The 10,395-nt window shown below is 33.2% G+C and overlaps 1 long non-coding RNA gene across 5 annotated transcripts in view; it reads left to right on the forward strand.

The window, feature by feature from the left end:
* LOC308619363 overlaps window positions 1–7,570 on the forward strand; it is a 178,488-nt gene extending 170,918 nt beyond the window's left edge. For 2 of the 5 annotated variants that reach the window (XR_014016157.1, XR_014016160.1), the window contains 3 exons: window positions 973–1,194; window positions 2,716–2,804; window positions 6,638–7,570. This is a non-coding gene — a long non-coding RNA (uncharacterized lncRNA). The remainder of the gene's footprint in view (window positions 1–972; window positions 1,195–2,715; window positions 2,805–6,637) is intronic. The other 3 variants (XR_014016159.1, XR_014016161.1, XR_014016158.1) reach the window with 2 other exon arrangements.
* The last annotated feature ends 2,825 nt before the right edge of the window (window positions 7,571–10,395 follow it).

Consider the following 10,395-nt stretch of genomic DNA (forward strand, 5'->3'; position numbering starts at 1 on the left):
GGGACAGATTATAATAACAAACTTTTGCTTTTGCAGGGAGGTCAGTCTTTGCTTCTGCATTGCCTCATCTCTTTTAATCCCATCCAGTTTATTTTTCATCTCAGAAACTATATTTTTCATCTCTAGGAACTCAATTTGGGTTATTTTTATATCCTCTGTATGTCTATTTAAGATGTTGACGCTTTCCTTTAAACTTTTTGAACCTATGAAAATTAGTTATAATAACTGTTTGAATGTCTTTGTTTACTGATTGTACCATTTTTCAGTCTGTTTTCATTAATTAATTTTTCTCCTTGTTATGGGTTATATTTTCCTTCGTCTTTGCATCCCTAGTAATTCTAGATTGCATGTCAGATATTGTGAATTTTACTTTACTGGTTGCAGGGCGTATTTGTATTTTTGTAAATATTTGTAACTTTGCTCAAAGAGGTAGTTAAGAAATAGTTTGATCATTTTGAGGCTTCCTTGTAAGCCTTATTAGGCTGCAAGTGAAACAATTCAGTCTAGGGCTAATTTGGTCCCACTACTAAGCCTATACCCATTGAATACTCTGTGTACTGAATACTCTAGTTGATGCTGCATGTATTAAATTATATCAAAACATATTTGTATAATCTTAAAGCAATAAATGCAACACATAAAAATATAAAAAAATTTAAAAATTAACTTTTATTAAATAAAACAAAAATGTTTTCTTCTAGTAATTGTAGTATTTTAACATATTTAAATACTGCATCCCTATGAAATTCATTTTGTTAATAAATATGAAAAGAGAATCCACCTTTATTTTTCACAGGTGACCAGGGACTTGTTCAAACACCAACATTTAACTGTATTACACAAAACATTATGCCACTGGTTTTTATGGGTTATCATTATAATTAACAGCTTTATACAACCGTTGTCTTGTGCTGTTTGTTGTTCAATGTCTAAAAGTATTGTTTAATATATATATATTTTTTTTACTTTTAGCAGTTTAAGCCAGGAGAGTAAATCCAGTTCCTGTTACTCCATCCTGTCCAGAAGCACAGGTCTTAAGTGAAATTTAATACCAAAGGAACAGTTCCAAATTTTACAACGGATCTATCACTGGTTGTTAGCATATCGTCCCACACCCAAGACACCAAGATACCTTCTACTCACTGTTAAAGCTTTATGATGAGCAAAACTTCCACCACTGTGCTTCCTTAGCATGTGAGTATATTTTTAACTTACTGGTTATATATATTCTCTAATTATCCATTATTTTGTCCTTCTTTTTGATTAGATATTGATATCCACATTTTTTTTCTAATAGCTCACAGAAATTTCTCTCATTAACAACACCAATAGAAATAACAATAAAAATCGCCTTGGGGGACCAAATTTATATCACATTATCAAGTTTTTATTTTGCTCCCATAAAACTTCTGCAAAATACAACCACTGTCTATCATCAGTATCATTAGAACAAAACCAAGTCATTCTAATCTCAAAAGCACAATATTTTATTTAACTTAATAAATTTCACATTATAAAAATTTTCTCATAGCATCATCCTTAATTCCTCAGTATTCACTAATATTGGGGGATTTTTCTTTCAGTTATTTGAGACTAAGGATGATTTTATTCATCTCTACAACCTGGTATATATATATGTACAATGTTTGTCAAAAGGTGGATATTCAAAAAAATTCTTGACTAAATTATGGTAATTCATGTGATCAGTTCTGCAGTTCTTAAAACTTTAAATTACGTGTTAATTCTAAGAGAAAGTCAGATAATTTTTAGAAGGATTTCCAAACCATGCTAAAGTGTCAGCCTTCATTTCCTTGTGTGAGGGAAACAGGAGAGAAATAGATGGTTTTAAAGTTCTCCAAGCTTCTGTGTCCTTTATACATCCACAATTTTAATCCTTATCATTTTCAAGATTTGCTAAATTATTTGAGGTGATCCATTCTCTTATTAAAGTTACATATTTTATGTCACATACTGAGCATATGAACAAATAACTTACTGATAAATGACAATGCCCATAACATCAGGTTAATCTGATTTCCATGAAATGAGCTATAACTTCAAGAATATTAATTCATCTAATAAGGGTGATGATTTACATAATGTTGCCTAAAATATTTCTCTTGATTATTTAAGAGAGTTTTCCTAGGGGAAAATAGCTGGGAAGTCTATAGAAAAAAAAAAATGACAACCATGATTAATTTAATTCCAGTCTAAAGGACTCCATATATAATGTATTTGAGAAAACCAAGTCACTATTATAGATTCAGATAAATGGTTGTATATATGAGATATTTTTAATGTAACCCAAATTATAAGAAATAGTTTTTTGGTATAGAAGCAACCACTCTTTTACCTAAAGGAAAATATAAAATCTGAGTTCATTGAAAATTTGCCTCATTGCCCTCTGTTAGTTTGTGCCTGCCCCATCCTTAGGGGCCCAGTTAAGGACTATTCTATCATCCATACATCAGAAGAGAATGTCTGTGTTCTATGTTGATAGTCAGTCTAAACAAATATTTATACAGTTGAGATCAGAGATATAAAATGTCAGTTCCAAATCCACCCATGATGGCACATATACCAGACAGATGACAAAGGTTATAAAGGCCTGTGAAATACTTGAATCATATTTTGCAACCCTTGAAAGAATTCAAGTTGGAGATTAGCAGAAACCAGGCTCAGTTCTGTCCATAATCCCCTTTATCTGTCTTCTAGCCAACAATATGAAAACCTGAAGCCAAGCTGCCAAATAGAGTGTGAAGGGCCTTCTACTGCATTTAAGAAAAAACTGAGACTTGCTATAGGTAGAAATTATTTTTCTATTACTATTATTGTTGATGTTGTTGTTATTCATAGAAATAATGAAAAAAACCCCTAAATAACATTATTCTGCTGGATTCTTTACTATATGCAACACAATAAATTAACTCGCTTCATATTACACTGGGCATATAACATGAAAACATGTGCAGAGAACAGAAATCAGTATCTGTACAGACAAATGCCCCTGTGATAGAGAAATCTATGATTTTAAGTCCAGACAATTAGATCTATTAAGGTGTAAGAGTGTTTCAGTACAGTCCTGCTAAAAGTAAACCTTAAAAGTAAATCGAAAAAAAAAAAGGAAAACTGATGCCAGTTAGATACAAAATATAAGATTATGCTATGTATATGGGACAGGATAGAACTCTGAATGCACTCACATGTAGGGAAAGCAATATTAGTGACAAATCAACTAATGTCCTTATTGAGCATAGACGTTCCAAGAAGGGTGAAGAGTACTGTATATTAGATGTAAGACTCATAATATTCAAGTTAGTTGTAAAAGAAACAAGGTAAATGCTTTCAGTCAATAGGATAGGCTGAACTGATATTGAGAATCCTTTCTTGCAATCTGAACACACAGTTTGTTATACTTGTGTTTTCTTTTATATGTTGCTTTTACATGTAGCAACACATAAAAAGAAAATGAACAAGCTTACAAAAAATGGGGGGGGGATCCCCAGTCTCAGGATTTAAGGAGAAAAAACAAATTCAACATTAGAATAGTGAGGAGGAGTTGAAACCAAGAAATTCAAGGGGGCCCTGGAAATAATAAGCCTTGTTTTTGAGGGCTGGCTTTAAATATCTGTCGTCTTATCAGAAAACAGGTAGATGCTGTTGTCTTATCAGAAAACAGGTAGATGCTGGAAAACAATAGAATAATATCTTCAAAGTACTGAGCACATATAGCTGTCCAAATTAAAATTCTACACCTCATTTTAAAAAACTACTCAAGAACAAGAAGTAAAGAAATTTTCATTCATAGACAAAGAGGAATTACCACCCACAAACTGGAACAACAACAACAACAAAATGACTAAAGCAGTAGCAGCAGCTATTGGAATTGTCTGAAGGCATTAAAAAATATTCTGATGCCTGAAGCCAATACTTGGAGATTTTTTTTTTTTAACCAGTGATCTAGGCGGTGTTTCAATAATGGGAGCTTTAAAAAGTTCTCACATAATTCTCATGTGTTTTAGGCAAGATTGGAGACCATTGTACAAAGAATGTTCTTCAGTAAGAAAGAAAATAAGCATAAAAAGAAGTAGGAAGGTGCACTGAACAGTGACCAGCAAAGAAATTTGTAATGTTGGAATGAATCTGAATAACGGTTGAGTGTAAAAAATAATAGCCAATGGGGGTATGTACAAAGTAAAACTAAAACACTAGATAATATACTGAAATACTGGAGATCAGATTTAAAATTTGAGGGGTCCATGAACCGCTTAGGAGGAAGATGAGATAATTAGTTTTAGACTTTTTCAAGTTAGAAATATATGTCAAATTTTTCAGAAAACACTAAAAATGAAGACTTCATATATGATTCATAAAAAGGTAGACCATAAAAAGAGAATGAAAAATGTGTTTAAACGAAGTTAGTACCGGGAGGGATGAAACATGGAAAAATAAAGGAGAAATAGATCAATAATCACAATACATTTGATCACAGAGACAATAAAAATAAATTTAAAAATTCCAGTTTGGGCTTCCCTGGTGGCGCAGTGGTTGAGAGTCTCCCTGCCAATGCAGGGGACACGGGTTCGTGCCCCGGTCCGGGAGGATCCCACATGCTGCGGAGCGGCTGGGCCCGTGAGCCATGGCCGCTGAGCCTGCGCGTCCGGAGCCTGTGCTCCACAACGGGAGAGGCCACAACGGTGAGAGGCCCGTGTACTGCAAAAACACACAAAAAACAAAAACAAACAAACAAAAAAAAATTCCAGTTTATGCTGCTTACAAAAGACATATATAAACTATTTTTAAGATGCAATGCAATACTTCACTCGAAATAATTAATTATATACATGATAAATGATTTTTAAGATTACATATTTGGCATGATGACATGTCTACAAATTTTTAAAACTCAAAGCAATCATGTGTTTTTCATGGATTCATTTGCATATAGTAAAAAGTTCAAGCATGGATTCAAAGTATTTATATTCAATTCATGATACCAGTTATCTAAGAAGAGGAAAAATGGGACTGAAATGAGAATAGAGAGGAGAGAAAAGAAATGTGTGTGTATCTGTGTGTTTGTGTGTGTGTGTGTGAACACACGTACAACAAATGTGTGCTTCTTTCACAGCATGATTCACTGTATTCCATCACAATATTAAGAAGATTTCACACAATATGGGCATCTCTGCAGAAATTAAAATTGTCCCATGCTTATGTGTATTGGGCAATGAGCTCACCTTACTATTTCCATCCATTCTTCAATTAAAATCTAGAAATGTGAATGGGCTGGTAGAATTTAGTTAGTGAGCCAATTATCTTTACAGAACATGCTAGTTATGCACAGCTTTTCCTTGGCTTAACTATGTTTTAAAATAGCAGGCATTCATTTTACGTCTTTAATTGATGGCTATCACACACAATTAGTTTGAAATTTCTTATCAATATGCTTGAAATATACTTGGTTGAATCATTGGAGTAATCTTTTTTGAACTTACCCAAAAGTATGTGTTTAGCCTTCCTAAACACAGTGGCACATTTCCAAGTACAAAGTAGTTGCATTAGAATTATTCCTAATATGAAGACATTCAATATTTGTGGCAACAAATTTTCTCTTGAAAACTTAGCTTCCAGATGGAAGAAAAATAAGGGTAGAAATGTATTTAAAGGCAAATTTGAAGATGAGAAATCAAAATTCACATTCCATAGTGAAAGAAAAAGGGTTAGTAATTACAGAGAGAAAGGCAAATACAATGCAAAAATTATTGGAACATATTTTGCTCAATTACAAACAAACTTACATGGTAAGTTGTAGCTTCCATTATTGCACCAATTTGTAGCATATTTTAATATTTTCATTTTGAAAGGAAAATTTTAAAAAGTCATCTATTGTTTTTTTAGAAAGTATCTAGAGTGGTTGAAGTGAAATAACTTTCAGAAAATGTGTTAAAATGGGGCTACAAAAGACTTAGGAGGACATAAGCTTGGTTCTTATTATGGACAGTTTGCAGATCAGCCATGGGGATACACATTATTTCCAATTTAAAATGAATGATGATTCTATACACATATATATGCATCTTATCATATTGATTATAAACCAAGTAAAATCTCATGAAATCTAAGTATGTTTGAAAAACTTAAACCTATTTTTATGTTTTTCCAAACACTAGAAAATGAAAGCAATTTCTGTTGTTTGTCATTTTCTTTTGGACTCTCTTGGCTTCCTGAAAATGATTATGTCAAGATATTGGAGAAATATTCATAGGAAGCAACAGAGGCCATGAGAATAGAGACCTACACTGCTTCCTCATTAGAAAAAATAAAATAAAAATTCCTGTCTATCCATTTCAAATTACACTCAGGGATGCTTATAATATAGAATTTGAAAGTTGAATACATACTAGTTGTCAAGTAGTCAGCCCCGTTGATTATTCATGCATTCCCTCCTAAGTATGTTGTTCTTAGAATTCAGAGGGGTCCTTTAATCACACCCCCCATCTTGACCACTCACACCTCCAGATTTTCCTACTTCACGGCATATTGGTGTTTAACTTATTAAACAAATATTTGTTGAACAATTACTATGCATGCTAAGCAAAGGGGATCAAAGATGAATGAATATTCATTTGTCTTTAAGGAGACACAGTCTACTGGAGAGAGGCAGAACTGTGAACAGATGACTGCATAAAGAGGCAAAGTCAAGTCTTATTTATTCAGAGGAAGAAGTCCCCGTGATCAAGCAACAAGTAAAATCATTTCAGTGTGCAAGACGTGGATTTGTGATTGAAAATGCACAAGCATATTTATTATCCATCATAGATGATCACCTATTATAATCAGGGAGATTTCTTAATGGCACAGCATCTAGAGGAGGACGTCATGCATGAACCTGTCATATTCAGAAAGTAAGGAAGTGGCACAGTGGGAACAATTCAGGAAAGTAAATAAACATGACAGTAGGTTTTAAATCTACTTTACCTGTTCTGACTATTATTAATCTATTTGGGCAAGTGGTAGTTTTCATTGATGTTAGCATTTTTTCATCCACGACTTGAAATCAGACATTAAATATTAATATTATAAAAATATTACAAATGGAATTCATTCACAAATTTATAAAAATAGATCAGCACCAGAGACCTACTTATTGGAAACAAAGTAGGTAGAACAATGAAACTCATTTATAGTTCCTCCTCAACCAAAGTGGACAGAAGTTTTATATGTAGAGGTCAATCCTGGGCCAGAGGCTATTTAATATTTTCATCAAGTCTAGGATGATAGAAAAGCATGTGGATTTAGTCATTTACAGTTCTCTTTAGTTGATAAGACTGATTAATACTTTGTCAAGATCAAAATTCAACATGACCGTAATATGACCTTGACAAATTGGAGAAGTGGTTTAAAACAATGCAATTTAATAAGTCTAAGGGTCAGGTATGGGCTTTAGAGGGATTGGGAAGGAAATGGAAATTATAATAATGTAGGTGATACCATGCCAGTGAGAATGCATTTGTGTGTGTAATATAATATGTAACAAATAATATTGAGTATGACTTGAGTCAAGAATATAGCAATAGCTTTTATTTTTTTTCTCTCTCTCACCATGGCATAGTGCTTACTCACTCACAAATATTTCTAATACATTTCCTCAAAATTTCATCATTAAATCCTGTATCCCTGCTGATAAAAGTAATTCTAAGATATATAAATGAAGAGAAGGGTATAAAGGTACAAATAAGTGGGTGAATATTAATGAAATTACTTTGTATTGTGCTTTACAAATACGATTTATGCATTTATCTTGTTACTAACACATTCATTCATTCATTCATTCAGCAATCATTACATATTTATAGAACTTCTACTAGGTCCCAGGCACTGCATTAGGTGCTGGTAATACAAGGTGTGGAAAAGCAAGCATTGTCCATATTTCTTAGAGCCTGCAGTCTAAAGAAGAATTACTAATTGTAGTAAATATAGACAGGGTACTGTGAGCCATGGAACAGGGAGCCTTTCTCACCTGGAAGGATGAGGAAAGGCATCCCTTGTGAAATGTCTTCTTAACTGAAGTATGACGTAGGTAGCCTAAGGGGACAAGGGAGTAAAGGAGTAAGTATTTCTTGCAAAGGGGAAAGCAAGTGTTAAGAATTTGAGCTTCAAAAAAGGAATGCTTCACGTTGATATTACAGTCTCAACAAATACAATTAAATTTCTGGTTATTAATACATTGCATAAAAGTGGAGGAGTGGATTTCTGCCCAAATTAGGGCATATAGTTAGGATTAGAAATGTGCTCTGTGATATCAGTGACTTTAACATTGCAGTGAGACTGGGAGAAAAAACGTACAAAGAGGCTATCCTCTGGACCCAATGGCACTGATGTACATCAAGGCTTTTGCTGAAGTAGAAAACCTGCTATTGATATTGAGATGCTCTTGAATGAAACAATGACTTCAAATAAGAGTTCCAAACTGAAACTCAGAAAGACCACCAATCTGACATGACTTAAATTTGAACTGCTTCTCAGATAGGCAATTTATACTTTGGGGTAAATGGAAACTGGGCTTGGTTTCACTCATGATATCAATGACATTTTGCTATTAAATTTGGTTTAATACTTTCATTTTACAAATCCCTAACTTCAGAAACTCTCTAAGGGAAAGTAAGGGGAAAAGGATAGGACTAACTTGTTTAGTTACATTACCTTGAATTTTACATTTAAATTGAGCTGCGCTATCTCCACCAATGCTTGACTAGAAGCCTGCACAGTGAGTAGTTGTAATGGAGGAGATTGGCTCATTTTAATGGCCACATCTGATGGATCTCAGAGAAATTCAGGTAAAACAACTCTCTGCATAGTTCATAGTCAATTATTTATACTTACAGAAAAATGCCAAAGCCTAGAAAACTTTAAATGGTGGATAATCGGCAACATTCACATTTTTCCTTGAGGTTTTCAGGATCGTACAAACACATTTAGGCTTTGAAAGACACGTTTTGGAACTTTACTGGAGGTATTCTAAGAAATACCTTCATGTTAAAACAATCTCCAAATATTTTAGGAATAACTAGTATCTCTCCGTAAATAATTCATGCCTTAATTAATTATTATCATTGTTAGAAATTAATACTGAAGTATTTCAGAAAAAGATGACATATTAAGAATGTGACACTGCTTCCATGTCATATAAGAGCATGAGGATATCTCTATTATGAAACTTACTGCATTTTGCTACAACATTTTTGTCTATCTTCTCTTCCAGATTACAAGCTTCTTAAAAAATAGACTGTGCACAGATCTAACTTTCTGGCCTACATTTGCAGCACTGGAGACTACTATTGAAATATTAATTCAAAGGATATTTTAGAAAACATTATAGACAGAACTCTACCATAAAAGAGCATATAAAAATATAGCATATTTTCTGATGTTATTGAATCATCTTAAATATTGGTTAATGCAAATTTCAATCTCTAAGGAACTTCTACAACATACCTGAAAAATGATCGTCATCTTGTACTTGAATGTCCTCACTGAGAAAGAAATTGCCAACTCAAAATCAGTTTGTTTCATTTTTAGGAAGCTCGAATTGTTAGAAAACTCACTCTTAAAATAAGTTAAAATCTCTCTTCCTCAACTTCTATGCATTTTCTTGGTTTTTAAATTAGGGGCAACTTGATCTTTTTTTGATTTGACAACTCTAACATAGCTAAAGCTGGCGTTCAGGTCCTTTGCCCACTTACCTACTCTTCATAATTATTTTATTAAAAGAAATATATTGTGGTATAATATAAAAAACATACTAACTTGAATGTCCACTTTAATGAATTTTGACAAATGTAAATATTTTGTAACTCTGTTTCCATCAAGGTAGACAATTTTCCTATTACCCCCCTTTGCAGTTTTCCCTTTCCTCTTTGCAGTCACTCTCTACTCCATATTTGATACAGGCAACTGCTGATATGTTTTCTGTCGCCATAGATTCATTTTTCCTTTTCTAGAAAGTCATATAAACAGAAACATAAAGTACATACTCTTGTGTGTCTAGCTTTTTTCTCAGCATAGTGTTTCTGAGATTCATCCTTGTTGCATTCCTCATAATTCTATCCTTCTACTGCTGTATGATATGACATTGTATGGATAGACCACAACTGGTTCACCCATATAAATCTTGTTGGAGATTTTCTGATGATGGCCATTCTGACCGGTGTGAGGTGATACCTCAATGTAGTTTTGATTTGCATTTCTCTAATGATTAGTGATGTTGAGCATCCTTTCATGTGTTTGCTGGCAATCTGTATATCTTCTTTGGAGAAATGTCTATTTAGGTCTTTTGCCCATTTTTAGATTGGGTTGTTTGTTTCTTTGATATTGAGCTGCATGAGCTGCTTCTAA

The sequence above is a fragment of the Mesoplodon bidens genome (assembly GCF_964165515.1).
Source record: "Mesoplodon bidens genome assembly, chromosome: 6".
In the NCBI taxonomy this organism is placed as follows: Eukaryota; Metazoa; Chordata; class Mammalia; order Artiodactyla; family Ziphiidae; genus Mesoplodon; species Mesoplodon bidens.